The sequence below is a fragment of the Gossypium hirsutum genome, chromosome A04, assembly GCF_007990345.1.
Source record: "Gossypium hirsutum isolate 1008001.06 chromosome A04, Gossypium_hirsutum_v2.1, whole genome shotgun sequence".
In the NCBI taxonomy this organism is placed as follows: domain Eukaryota; kingdom Viridiplantae; phylum Streptophyta; class Magnoliopsida; order Malvales; family Malvaceae; genus Gossypium; species Gossypium hirsutum.
The window spans coordinates 75,875,629-75,890,369 of NC_053427.1; the positions used below are offsets into that span (position 1 = coordinate 75,875,629).

The 14,741-nt window shown below is 39.8% G+C and overlaps 1 non-coding gene across 1 annotated transcript; it reads left to right on the forward strand.

The window, feature by feature from the left end:
• Positions 1–2,946: 2,946 nt before the first annotated feature.
• On the forward strand, positions 2,947–3,053 carry LOC121228551 (small nucleolar RNA R71). Its single transcript, XR_005926127.1, has one exon. It is a non-coding gene; the product is annotated as a small nucleolar RNA R71 (small nucleolar RNA).
• The last annotated feature ends 11,688 nt before the right edge of the window (positions 3,054–14,741 follow it).

Below are 14,741 nucleotides of genomic sequence, written 5' to 3' on the forward strand. Positions count from 1 at the left end.
AAATTTAGGGATTTCTAATGATGATATCAAAGACCTTCCACACTTAAGATGTACATTGCCCTCAATGTACAAAGATAGATATATTGAAAAAGATAGATGTATAATCATAAGATAAGGAGAGAAGTGAAACTTCCTGAATGATGAATGAACTCCTTGAATTGGAGTTATGGGGAATAATCGGCCAAAGCAATGATGAGGGTGGAGGAGGATACTCCGGTGGTGGTAGAGGTTCATTAGTCCATAAGTCCTGCCATTGGAGTTTTTAGTTCCTATTTGATGGTGAGCTTTGGAGCTCTTTATGACTGTGATAAAATCAGGAACTCTTTAGGAAATATAATGGAGCATAATTACTCGTAATGAAATAGCCGAAAATAAAAATTATAAAAACTCAAGATAAAATATTATTAAAAGGAAATAAAAAGTAATTTCAAAATATAAAGATAAAAATAAAATAAAATAAATAATAGGTGTTTATAGAGAAATTGGGGCACACGGCCGTGGGGCATGCTCGTGTGCCTTCATTTCATCCCGTGCATTTTGTGGTTTTCGAAATTGGGTGCATTGGTGTACACGGCCATGTTGCACATGGCCGTGTCAATCTTCGTTCGCTTCTCCCACTCCCGTGTATGCAGGCACACGCCCGTGTTATTTTGACAGACTCGGCCACGGAAGGTGGGCACGGTTGTGTTGCTCGCTAGTGTTAATTTGGCAGGATTTTCCACGGCCATGTCGTACGGCCGTGGCCACTTTATAGGATCCCGTGTCAGGGAAACAATCTTGCCCCATTTTCACAAGGCCTAATGCATGCTTGTGTGCCTGACCGTGTGGTCTTTAGAAAGCCTGCGTTCCATGATTCCGTTAGTATGTTAGATGTTAAAAGCTAAAACTTAAATAAATCATTACTGTTAGTGCTCGGGTTGCCTCCTGAAAAGCGCTTATTTATAGTCTTAAGATGGACTTACCTCTCTTCTGCATGGTCAAGGTGGTGCGAGGAGTTTACACTCCTCATCCCTGCTATCAACTTTATCAACATAAGGTTTAAGACGGGTACTATTTACCTTAAATTTGTCGAATTTGGGATGAAGTACCTCGACTGTACCATATGGGAAAATACTGAGTACCGTAAGAGGAATTTCTTCATTAGGTTTAGAAGTGGCAATGCGAGGATCTGCTACATCTAGTAGTACTTTGTCTCCAACCTTAAGTTGATTTGGTGAGGTATTGAGCTTGTCCTGGCTCGGTTTTAGTTTATCGGGTGTTTTCAGTTTCTATGTCCGCCATTCATCTAGCTCTTCGATTTGTAGCCTTTGTTCTTTATAGATAGGTCATTTTTTGTTGTTTGAACACGACTCATATGTGTTATTCAAAACTCTTTACTACATAGTGGGTGTCACCACATGATCAGTACTAGTAGAATGATTTATACAACCACCTTCAATTTTTGATGTGTTACTCGAATTACGAGCTTGAAGGGTGATTGTTTCGTCTCCTACATAAAGTGTGAGTTCACCTGTACCAACATCAATAATGGTTCTAGTAGTCGCTAAAAAGGGTCGTCCTAAAATTAAAGGTGCATTACTATCCTCTTCCATGTCTAGAACAACAAAGTCTACTGGGTATTTAAATTTATCAATCTTAACAAGAACATCTTCAATGATACCCCTAGGAAATCTAATGGTTTTATCAGCCAATTGAATGCTCATCCTAGTTTGTTTGGGTTTCCCAAGACCTAGCTGTTTAAACATTTTATAAGGCATAACATTAATGCTTGCCCCTAAGTCAGCCAATGCATTATGAACATCTAAACTACCAATTAAATAAGGAATCGTAAAACTCCCTAGATCCTTCAATTTGTTGGGTAGCTTATTCTATAATATGGCTGAGCAAACTGCATTTAACTCCACATGTGACGCCTCATCCAACTTTCGTTTATCTGTTAAAAGCTCTTTTAAAAACTTGACTGCGTTCGGCATCTGCGAAAGGGCTTCAATAAACGGTAAGTTAATATGTAGTTTCTTTAAAAGTTTAAGGAATTTACCAAATTGTTCGTCTGGTCGGTCTTTCCTTGTCGCATTATGGTATGGCACACGAGGTTTATATTCTGTACTCACCGACTTTGGGTCATTTTGGCCTACCTCATCTTTACCTTTGCTTACCACCATTTCTGGCCTTGGTTTTGCAACTAACCCTTCCTCATCTTGAATGGAAATCGCGTTGAGTTGCTAGCTTGGGTTAGATTCAGTGTTGCTTGGTAGGATTCCTTGTGGTCATTCAGAAATCAACTTAGAGAGCTGTCCAATTTGAGTTTCGAGCCCCTGGATTGATGCTTGTTGATTTTTGAATGCCGTCTCGGTATTCTGAAAATGAGTTTCTGACACCGAGATGAATTTGGTTAGCATCTCCTCAAGGTTCAACTTTTTCTCCTACTGGTATGGTGGTTGCTGAAAGCCTGGAGGGGGTAGTGGTCTCTGATTTTCTTGGCCTCTCCATGAAAAATTTGGGTGGTTCATCCAACCTGCATTGTAAGTATTGCTATAAGGATTTTTTTTTAGATCAAGGATTGTTACCCATGTAATTTAACTGCCTGTTCTCCATGTTGTGGCTATAAGGTGGGTATTCTGAACTGCTTGATCCATCTCTACTTGCTTCGCACTGCATTACTGGGTGAACCTATGCAGAACTAAGAAAACCATCAATTTTCTTATTCAAGAGTTCTACCTAATTAGAGAGCATGGTGACCGAATCAATGTTATAAACGCCGGCTGTTTTCGTTGGCTTTATCCTTATGACTTGCCACTGATAGTTATTTAGTGACATCTCCTCTATAAATTCATAGGCATCTTCAGGTGTCTTATTGTTAATGGTTCTACCAGCAGCTGCGTCAACCATCTACCGAGTCAAAGGGTTTAGGCCATGTGAAACGTTTGGACTTGTAGCTAGAATGGTAACTCATGGTGAGAGCATCTTTGCAAAATGTCCTTGTATCTCTCCCATGCATCGTAGTGTGTTTCTAAATCCATCTGCACAAAAGAGGAGACATTATTACGTAATTTGGTTGTTTTAGCCGGCGAAAAATATTTTAATAAAAACTTTTCGGTCATTTGTTCCCAAGCAGTGATTGATCCTCGTGGCAACGAGTTCAACCACTATTTAACCTTATTCCTCAACAAAAAGAGAAACAACCAAAGGTGAATGGCGTCATCAGAAACGCCATTAATTTTAAATGTATCACATAGTTCCAAAAAGTTTGGCAAGTGAGTGTTGGGATCTTCGTCCTACAAACCATTAAACTGAACAAATTGTTGTATCATTTGAATTGTGTTAGGTTTCAGTTCAAAAGTATTTGCCGCTACAGCAGGTCTAACTATGCTCGATTCAGTTCCTGCTAAAGAAGGTTTAGCATAATCATACATAGTGCGCGGAGCAGGATTCTGATTAACAGAAATCACAGGAGGTAGTGGATTTTCTTGGTTTTCAGCCATCTCCTCGGTTGTGGTTGAAGTATTGTCCTCTTGCTTCTCTGTGTATCGTAAGTTTCGCCTTATTTCTCTTCGGTTTCTGCGAACTGTGTGGTTGATCTCACCGTCAAAAAGTAGTGGTCCTGATGGGCTTCTTCTGGTCATAAACTAGAAAAACCTATCAGAAGAAAATAAATGAAAAATTAGAAAAGAAAATAAAAATTTAAGTTGCAATAAATGTCAAATGTCTAAAGTAATAAAAATCGACTGTTCCTAATATCCTAGTTCCCTGGCAACGTCGCTAAAAAATTGATGCGTGATATTCGTAACAGGTTTTAAAAATTTATAAATGAATCGTTCTTGAAACTAACTTATTATCACGATTAAGGCAAGTGTACCTATCAAACAGTAGTATAGTTCAGCAAGACTGGATTATCGACCCAAAGGAACCACGAGTACTAATATTTACTTCCTTTTTATTATCTAGCCTAAAAATTAAGAGGTTTGGTTATCTAAACTAATTACTAAACTAAGAATGCACAGAAAAAAAATTTGGGAAAATACTTTTGGGAAAATTCGACTGATTAAGACAATACTTAAGGAAAAATCCCCCTAGACTTCACTTGTAATTTGACTCTAAATCAGACGATTTATTCATTTGACTTGATCCGTAGAAATCCCTAAGTTATATTATTATCTCTCTCGAGACTAATAACGTCTAACCCTAGGTCGAATAATTGAAATCTCTTTCTAATTAACACCCTAGAATTGCATTAACTCAATCTATGGATTCCCTTGTTAGGTTTCATCCTAATCTGACAAAATCTTATCACCCTATCTCTAGGCGTGCAATCAACTCCCCTTAATTATGACAAATTTACTCTTAGATAGGGTTTATTTCGTCTTTGAATAAGAGCTTAAATTGAATCAATATTCTGGAATATCAAAAAAAGAATTAAGAAGAAGTCAAATATTTATCATACAATTCAGAAAATAATAACAAGATCCATCTTAGGTTTCATTCCCCTTAGGTATTTGGGGGTTTAGTTCATACTTATGAAAGAAAACATCTCAAAGGCATAAAGATAACAAAACATAAGAAAACCTAAAACTCCTGAAGGAACTTGAAAGGAGATCTTCAGTCTTGTTGATGAATCCAACTTCTGAGATGGATCAATTGGCTTTCCTTGAGTAATTCCTCGCTTCCCCCTCTTAAGTGCCTCCTCAGGTGCTTAAATAGGCTTTTGGATGCCTAAGAGCCCTAAAAATTGGCCTTTTCCGAATAGGACTATACTTGGGCTCGGCAGGGACACGCCCGTGTGCGATTGCTCTAGCCCGTGGTCAAGGCTGTTAAATAGGCACGGACGTGTAGTCTACCCGTGTAAGTCGTGCTTCAATCCTACCAAATGGACACGGCCATGTGACACGCCCGTGTGAGGAAGTCCAGGCCGTGTTGATTTCCCACGTGGGTCCATTTTCTCCTTTTTCGGCCCGTTTCTCACTCTTTGTACTCTCCTATGCTCTCCTAAGTATAAAACATGAAATTAAAGGATTAGGAGCATCGAATTCACCAAATCTAAGGAGTGACCATTCATAAATGGGCTAAGCAGTGGATAAAAATATGTATAAATTACAGATTATCATTGCTTTAGACTTGTAACACCTCTAACCGTATCTGTTGTCGAATTTTGGTTATGGAGCATTATCGTACAATCAGAAACATTTAAACTTAACTTCATTCAATAGCATAAACAATTCATAAACCAATCATATACATACATACCATCCCTAAATCGAGCCCTTGAGGCCCTAAAAATACCTTAGAAACAAATTGGGACCAATTTTAAATCTTTTGGAAAGTCTAGGAAGAATTTACAAAAATTTGGAAACTGGGGTCACACGACCGTATGGCTAGGCCGTGTGCCTCACATGGCAAAGACATACTCCTGTGTCTCAGGCTATGTAACCTTTAGGGACACGTACTATAGCTATTATTATACATTTAATATTTGACAACCATGTTTATAGTTGTAATACCCTAAACTCGGCCTAGACGTTATAGCCAAATCTGGCGATGTCACATGGAATGGAATTTGTAATCTAATGCATCGAGTGAAAACCCTTCCAGTTTATTAGTTTTCAATTAACTTAGAAAACCGTATTTTTGTTATTATGGTTCAAAACATGACTTTTTAGCAGAAGCTTGTGAACTTTTTTTGTTTTTAGAAAACCGTTCGTTTTTAGGAAAACTTTAATTTCAAGAAAACGTCTTGTTTTTGTAGTGATAAAACTGGAAAGCAAAGTATAATCCCAAATTTAAAAAGTCAGTCCCAAAAGTCCCAATTACAAAAATAAATACCCAAATTATAAACGATAAATTAATTAACTTAAGAAAAAAATGGTTTTAAAACGATACGAAATAGTGGTGGTCACTGCCGAGTCCTCCACTACCCCGATCCGTCTAATGTTGGGGATTACTTGAACAGATCAAACAGAAAAGGGTGAGTTTTCGCAACTCAGTGTGTAATCCCCACAGAATACATGCACACAACATAATATCAGAAATCAATCATGTATATACAGTTTGGGCCTGAGCCCATTACAGAATAGTGTGGGCCTTAGCCCATTCAAATACAGATTCAGATACAAATTAGGGCCTTAGCCCATCTCAAATATGATATGCAGATCATAATAGAATATCAAAATCCTACCACTAGCCTCTACACATCATCTCCGTCCAACCCTACACACCATGTGGGGATTAAATCAATCCACCTATCCTTACACACCATGCTGTACCGAAATGCAACACATAATCAAATAATTGTAGCTGAGCTGCCAAATATCAGGCTTAAGAACCTTTCAGAATACTTCCTTCCAATATCATCATCCCAATCCCCGATGCAATGCACATACAAAAATGACATGCTAATATGCAATTTATCAGATCATACATTCAGTTCAGATACCTCATTTCATGCTTGATACATAAATCAGACAGTCAGATTACTCAATGAGGGATCTAAGTAGCGCTTACCGAGCCTACGGTAGGTCCACAATCGACTTGGGCTACCCGTGTAGCCTTACAGATCATTTTAGAAAAATGGGCTCACACACCTATGTGGCCTACCCGTGTGGGCCTACACGCCCGTGTGGCCCACACAGCCTAATTGGTTGAGCCCGTGTGTCACACACGGCCGTGTCCTTCGCGCACAGCCTGGCCTTGTCAATCACACGGTCGTGTAATGCCACACAGCCTACCACACGGGCAATGACACGCCCGTGTGGGGTTGAAAAAATCAATTTTCAACTTTTGCCATTTCTCATTTTTTATGTTTTTGGGATACACACTTGTATCGTTTTGATGCCTAATCACTCTCGAGCACTCCAGTACCTAAAACTGGTTATCATACCACCGAATTAGACTTTTTTTGAAAATTAACTAAAATTGAATCCATAGCAAGTTATTCACCCCTCAAGTAACAACCCTTTACCTTCGATCGAGCAGCGACAATACCCACGAAACTAAAGTTCCCGATCAGCGATTACGAGCCTCTGACTCTTCACCTAATCGGCATCAATGATACTCATCAATGACAAAAATTAATGAATGGAAAGTAAACCATCCCAAAAAAACTTACTGATTCTAGACGTAAATAACGTAGCACAAGTGAAAGAGACAAGCTGGAAGGAAAACAAAGAAGTGCAAAAAGAAAAAGGGGCAGAATTTCGGCAGTTAGTGTGGAGAGGGAATATTCACGTCAAAACCTTTTTGGGAAAAAAAAGGAGAGAAGAAAATTTGAAAAAGCAAACAGGAGATGTGATACACATCCCTAATTTCCCTCTCACTAACACCACATCTCAGAATTCAACTTCCACCCAAACACTCTCTCCGCACCGTGCCCAAAATAAAACTCCCTTGCTCACGTCAGGATTCAAACTCAAGACCACCAACATATTAACACTCCACTTAACCACCAGACCAGCAGGCCCACTCTGATATGAAATTACAATAATTAACCTTAAGCCTATTAAACAAGGTTAAGGCTTTATTTAGAAAAAAAACCAAAATTTTCCAAAGGCAGGGCTTGAACTTGGGACCTATCAGACACTTCTAGAACACCTAACCACTAAAGAAGAAAGATATTTGTGTAAAAATTTACCAACGCTGAAATTATAGAAAATTGGGGCATTACAACTCTAGCCCCCTAAAAGAAAATTTCGGCCTCAAAATTTTACATGATCAGAAAAGGTGGGGATACTGCTAATGCATCGAATCCTCTTGCTCCCAAGTAGCCTTTTCAGTGCTATAATTACACCATAAAGCCCTAACTAGCGGGAGAGACTTCCACCTTAGAACCTTTACGTCACAATCTAATATCTGCACCGGCTCCTCCTCAAAGCCAGATCTGGCCTAACCTCGATCTCTGCAACTAGAACAACATGCATGGGATCAAAGTGATAGTGTCTCAACATTGAAACATGGAACACATCATGAATGCGGTCTAGCTGTGGAGGTAACTCTAACTGATAAGTGACCAGCCCCACTCGTCTCAGAATCTGATACGACCCAATAAACCGAGGGCTCAACTTGCCCTTATGACCGAACCTTAAAACCTTCTTCCATGGCGAGACTTCAAAAACACAAAGTCCCCCATAGAATACTCAATCCTATGTCTTTTCAGATCGGCATAAGACTTCTGTCTATCAGAAGCTACTTTCAGATGGTCCCTAATTAGTCGAACCTTCTCCTCAATCTCGGAGACGAACTCGGGACCCAGAACGTGTCGTTCACCTAACTTAGTCCAACATAAGGGAGTACGACACTTACGACACTACAGAGCTTCGTAAGGTGCCATTTGAATACTCGACTAGAAGCTGTTATTATAGGCGAACTCGGCTTATGGCAAATAGTCCTCCTAGCTGCCTCGAAAATCAATCACACAGCTCCTCAACATGTCCTCTAGTATTTGAATCACCCTCTCCAACCGACCATCTATCTGAGGATGGAAAACAATACTGAAGTCTAATCTTGAACCCAGAGCCTCATGAAGCTTCTTCCAGAACCGAGACATGAAACATTGATCCCTATCAGAAATGATTGAAACAAGTACCCCATACAATCTCACTATTTTTTATATGTAAAGTTTAGCCAATTTTTGAAGAGAAAATTCTATCCTAATCGGGATAAAGTGAGCAGATTTGGTCAACCAATCCACGATGACCCAGATAGAATCCTTATTTATGGGTGTCAGAGGCAACCCACTAACGAAGTCCACCGTTACTTGCTCTCATTTCCATAATGGAATCTTAAGCAGCTCCAGCAAACCCGAAGGTAATTGATGCTCAGCCTTAACCTGCTGACAAGTCAAACAGCAAGCAATGAAGTCAGTAACCTCACGCTTCAACCCTAGCCACCAGTAAAACTCTCGAAGATCTCGATAAATCTTATTTCTACCGGGATGCATAGCATAAGGGCTACTATGCGCCTCCCTCAAAATCGGCAGTCTCAAATCCCTATTATTGGACACATAAATTTGACCCCAAAAACACAATACCCCATCCTTATTAATCCTAAAATTAGTAATATCACCATTTTCAACCTGATGGAAATGCAGCTCAAGAGACTTATCCCCCATCTGTTTACTTCTGATCTGATCAATCCATGTTGGTTGTACCTAAAGTTCTGCCAACAGACTCCCATCGTCGAATAAACTAAGTCGAGCGAACATTACCCTCAGATCGGTCATAGCCCTACGGCTCAACGTATAGGCCACCACATTGGCTTTACAAGGATGATACTTGATGGAGCAGTTATAGTCTTTAAGCAGCTCAATCCATCTATGCTACCTAAGATTCAACTCCTTCTGAGTGAGGAGATATTTGAGGCTCTTATGATCAGTTTTGATAGTACATTTCTCACCTTACAGATAGTGCCTCCAAATTTTCAGAATGAAGACTACCATTTCCAACTCCAAATTATGCGTTTGATAATTAGCCTCATATCGTCTTAAGCTAACGAGACGCATAAGCAACCACCTTATCGTCTTGCTTCAGAGTGCAACCTAGACCCACATGTGACATATTACTGTATACCATGAAGTCTCTACTGAGCTTAGGCTGTATCAGAATAGGAGCCTGAGTCAAAACAGTTTTGAGCTTATCAAAGCTCTCCTGCTGTGCATCAGTCCAAACGAAAGGAACTCCCTTACGAAGAAGCTTAGTCATCAGAGCTGCAATCGAGGAGAACCCTTCTATGAAGCGTCGATAATAACCTACTAACCCTAGAAAACTGCAGATTTCAGATACATTCCTTGGCTATTTCTACTGCAACACAACTTTAATTTTACGAGGATTGACTCAGATCCCCTCAGCAGAAACTACATGACCCAAAAAGGTTACTTCCCAGAGCCACAACTAACACTTGCTGAACTTCGCATATAGTTGTTTCTCACGAAGAGTTTGAAGTATCACTCTCAGATGCTTATCGTGCTCATCTTTAGCCTTAGAATATACCAATATATCATCGATGAACACCACCAAAAACTGATCCAGATAGGGCTGGAACACTCGGTTTATCAAGTCCATGAATGCCACTGGTGCATTAGTCAAACCAAAGGGCATAACTTAGAACTCGCAACGTCTATACCGAGTCCTAAATGCCATCTTATGCACATCGACCTCCTTAACTCTCAACTGATGATATCCTAAATGTAGATCAATCTTGGAGAACACTGAAGCCCCTCTGAACTGGTCTAATAGATCATCTATCCTCAAAAGTGGGTACTTGTTCTTGATCGTTAGCTTGTTCAGCTGTCGGTAGTTGATACACATCCTTATTGTCCTATCTTTCTTTTTCACAAATAGCACATGTACTCCCCATGGAGACACACTGGGACGAATAAACCCTCGACCCAACAATTCTTGATTTGAGCCTTAAGCTCCGTAAGCTCCTTCGGTGCCATTCGGTAGGGCGCAATAGACATTGGAGCTGTACCCAAAATAAGCTCGATCCTAAACTCTACCTCATGGTTCGGAGGCAACCCTACTAGTTCTTCAGGAAATACATCTGGAAAGTCCCTCATGATTCTGATGTCCTTAACCGAAGAGTCTCTAGAATCAAAAACACTGATGTAGGCTAAGAATGCCTCACTCTTTCCAGACTGACTTTTTCGCTACCAAATTTGAGATCACATTAGTCAGGTAGTCACGTCGTTCCCTAATCACCACTACCTCACTGTCCTCCTCGATCCTCAAGACAACCCTTTTCATCGCACAATCCAAACTCAACCGATGTTTAACTAGCCAGTCTATTCCCAAAATCAGATCGAACTCCCCAAATGGAAACACATTAGATCAGCCAGAAATACTGTCCCTTGGACCTCTAATGGAACGTCTCTAAACTGTTTACTCACTCGGATAGAATGCCCCAACGGACTCACAACAGTTACCTCACTAGAAGTGCTCTCATCTGAAATGCCCAAGGTTTCAGACACAGTACTAGCGACATAAGAGTGCGTAAAGCCTATGTCTATCAATGCCAAATAAGGTACATTATAAATAAAAAACGTACCCGTGATGACGTCTAGAGCATCTCTATCCTCACCCTTGACGAGCATATACTAGAGCAGACTGCCTCACCTCAGTCAGTCCAGCACCTCTACCTGGTGCTCTCTATCCTCGGCTAATGCTGTTACCATCCCTGGCCTGACCTTGGCCCCCAGGTGGCTGCTGAACTACCCTCGATAGCTGTGCAGTACCAGTAACTGGAGCTTGTATCTAATCAGTTCTCAACAGATAATCCCGAACACGATGCTCAGTCGACCCATATCTCAAACATGCCCTAGTAGTCCTCTAACACTCGCCCGGATGGCGTCTACCACAGTGCCCACAAAGCGCCACCCTAGTAGGTGCAACAAGAGGCCCAAATCTCACTGGACCCTCAGATATGACCTTTTTCTTAGGCCTCATCGCAAAACTCGAGGGCTCTGATTCCCTCTTATTCTTTCTTCTATCTCGACTTTAGTGCTTAGCGCTCTTAACTTCCTCGAAAATATTCGCCTTCTCAACCAGTGTAGCAAACTTACGCTCCCTTTGTGGAGCTATCAGAACTCGCAGACTGCCTCTGAGGCCATCCTCGAAGCGAACACATATATTCGGTCGCCACCATGCCACGCGTATAATGGGTCAATCTTAAAAACTTGGCCACCGTACGTTCCCCTTGAGTGAGATTAAGGAACTCACATCTCCTAGCATTAATGTAACTGGCTCCCACATACTTACTCTAGAACGTAGTCTTAAAATAATCTCAAGTCAATCGGTCAGGCTGTGTGCCCTCCTTAACCGTCAGCTACCGTTGGTATGCCTCGTCACGGAGCAAAGAAACAACGCCCTTATCTTTTTCTTAGCAATGAAGTCTAAGTCATCCATAATTCTTTCTGTGTCCTCAATCCAATATTCGGCCATATGCCCCTAAATAACTCAGCCTCATTGGACCGGAGTCGTTCTGTAACCAACCCACGGCCCCCAAATCTAGTGTTGGGCCCAGCGACTCTTTCTAAAATTCGTAGCATGGCTTGAGACAGTGCGTCGTCCCGAGCCGCACAATCTCGAGACCCAGTTTTTGTCACAGGTGATACTGGTGTCTCACTAGTATCTAAATTAGGCAGATTTCCAAACGATAAGGACCCTACTGGAGCCCCTATACGGCCTCTGCCATGGCCTCTAGTACCCCGTCCACGAGTACCATGTGCGCTCATCGTAAATTTTAGAATTTCTCTGTATTAACAGCTTAAGCATTAGTTAACAGTTCCAATATTTTATTAACAGATATTTTATGCAGACAGTATCAAAAGTTCGAAGTTTGTTATCGCGAATCGCAGTCTCACTATGGTTTTCAATTTCGCTACAGTTTTCATTTTACACTACCTAAAGTGTTTTCAGTACAGTATACAACCTATGGTTGTTTCAGACATGCTAGTAGTATTTTTAGACTAATCTAAACAGGGTTTCAAAACATTTACAGGATCGACGCCGGAGACTCGGTGTACCACATACTTATTCAAAAAATATTTCAAATTATTTACAAATCATTTCTTTAAAATCAATCTTTAAAACCCAAATCCACAGCCGAGTTTTGCAACCTAACTCTGATACCACTAAATGTAACACCCTAAACCCAGCCTAGACGTTATGGCCGAATCTGGCGATGTCAAATGGAATGGATTTTGTAGTCTAATGCATTGAGTGAAAACCCTTCTAGTTTATTAGTCGTCAATTAACTCAGAAAAATACATGTTCGTTATTATGGTTCAAAACATGACTTTTTAGTGGAAGCTTGTGAACTTTTTTTTTTCAAAAAATCGTTCATTTTTAGGAAAACTTTAATTTCAAGAAAACGTCGTGTTTTTGTAGTGATAAAACTGGAAAGCAAAGTATAATCCCAAATTTAAATAGTCAATCCCAAAAGTCCCAATTACAAAAATAAATACCCAAATTATAAAGGATAAATTAATTAACTTACGAAAAAACTGATTTAAAATGGTACAAAATAGTGGTGGTCACCGACGAGTCCTCCACTGCCCCGATCAGTCTAATGTTGGGGATTACCTGAACAGATCAAACAGAAAAGGGTGAGTGTTCGCAACTCAGTCTATAATTCCCACAAAATACATGCACACAATATACTATCAGAAATCAATCATCTATATACAATTTGGGCCTAAGCCCATTACAGAATTAGTGTGGGCCTTAGCCCACTCAGATACATATTCAAATACAAATTAGGGCCTTAGCCCATCTCATATATGATATGCAAATCAGAACAGAATACCAGAATCCTACCCACCAGCCTCTACACACCATCTCCGTCCAACCCTACACACCATATGGGGATTAAATCAACCCACCCATCCTTACACACCATGCTGTACCGAAATGCGGCACATAATTAGATAATTATAGCTGAGCTGCCAGATATTAGGCTTAAGAGCCTTTTAGAATACTTCCTCCCAATATCATCATCCCAATCCCCGATGCAATGCAACATGCAAAAATGACATGCTAATATTAACACTCCACTTAACCACCAGACCAGCAGGCCCATTCTGATATGAAATTACAACAATTAACCTTAAGCCTACTAAACAAGGTTAAGGCTTTATTCAGAAGAAAATACCAAAATTTTCCAAAGGTAGGGCTTGAACTTGGGACCTCTCAGACACTCCCAGAACACTTAACCACTAAAGCAGACAGTTATTTGTGTCAAAATTTACCAATGCCGAAATTAAAAAAATTAGGGGCGTTACAATTGTAGTAATAAAATCCAAGAGATGCCTTATTGTTGCATGTTTTGTGTCCAGACTTGGTTTGCTTAAGAACAAGCAAAAGGTTAAGTGTCGAGGAGTTTAGGTATAAGGTTTTTATTTACATCCATCTTCACTAACTTTAGCTTTTTTAAAGAAATAAATTTAGTAATTTTTGTATTAAATTTTTTTATTTTCTCTTTTTCAAATATATGTGTTTTTGTTGCTTGAGGACAAGAAATAAGTTAAGTGTGCAAGAGTGATCTACTATAAATTACACTATTATTTACATCCTTTTTACACATAACTTTAGCTTGTTTGATAGTTAAATCAAAGCATCTTAGTATATATTTAGGTTTTCATACTTAAATTAGCAATTTATGCTTTCTAGTATTTTTTTTACATGGTATTGTAGGAAAGTCGGGGAGCTAAAGATGCTTATTTAGGCCAAAACTAATGCCTATGTTGCGACACCAAGACACTGATGTCTCAACATCAAAGACAGAAGCCAAACACAAGTTTTGGATCGAAACTGTCCTCAATGTCATAACACGACCCTCTTATGTTGCTACATACACCCTGTGGTTGGTTGCAACAATGCAAGCGGGTGTTTCAACCAATCTTCTGCACAATCCAAAAATTCTTGCACGTTTTTGAGGGAAATTAGGAGTGTCTGTCCTAGTCAAACTATAAGGACTTCAAGAATATTTTAGGCACTTTAATATTCCGATTTTAGCCTATATAAAGACCATTGTAATCAGTTTAAACACACAATTTTTAGGGAGACGAAAATGTACTTAGGGTTTTTATTTCATTCTTAGTTTTTACTTAGGGTATTTTTTATGTTCTTGTAACCGAAAGATCCTATTATGAAGTGAACTCCTGCGAATGGAGATTGTTCCAGAGCCACACTTTCATCGATAAATCCATGAGCATGTCTTTTCCTTTATTCTATTCTTTATATCTCTTTCTTTAACAT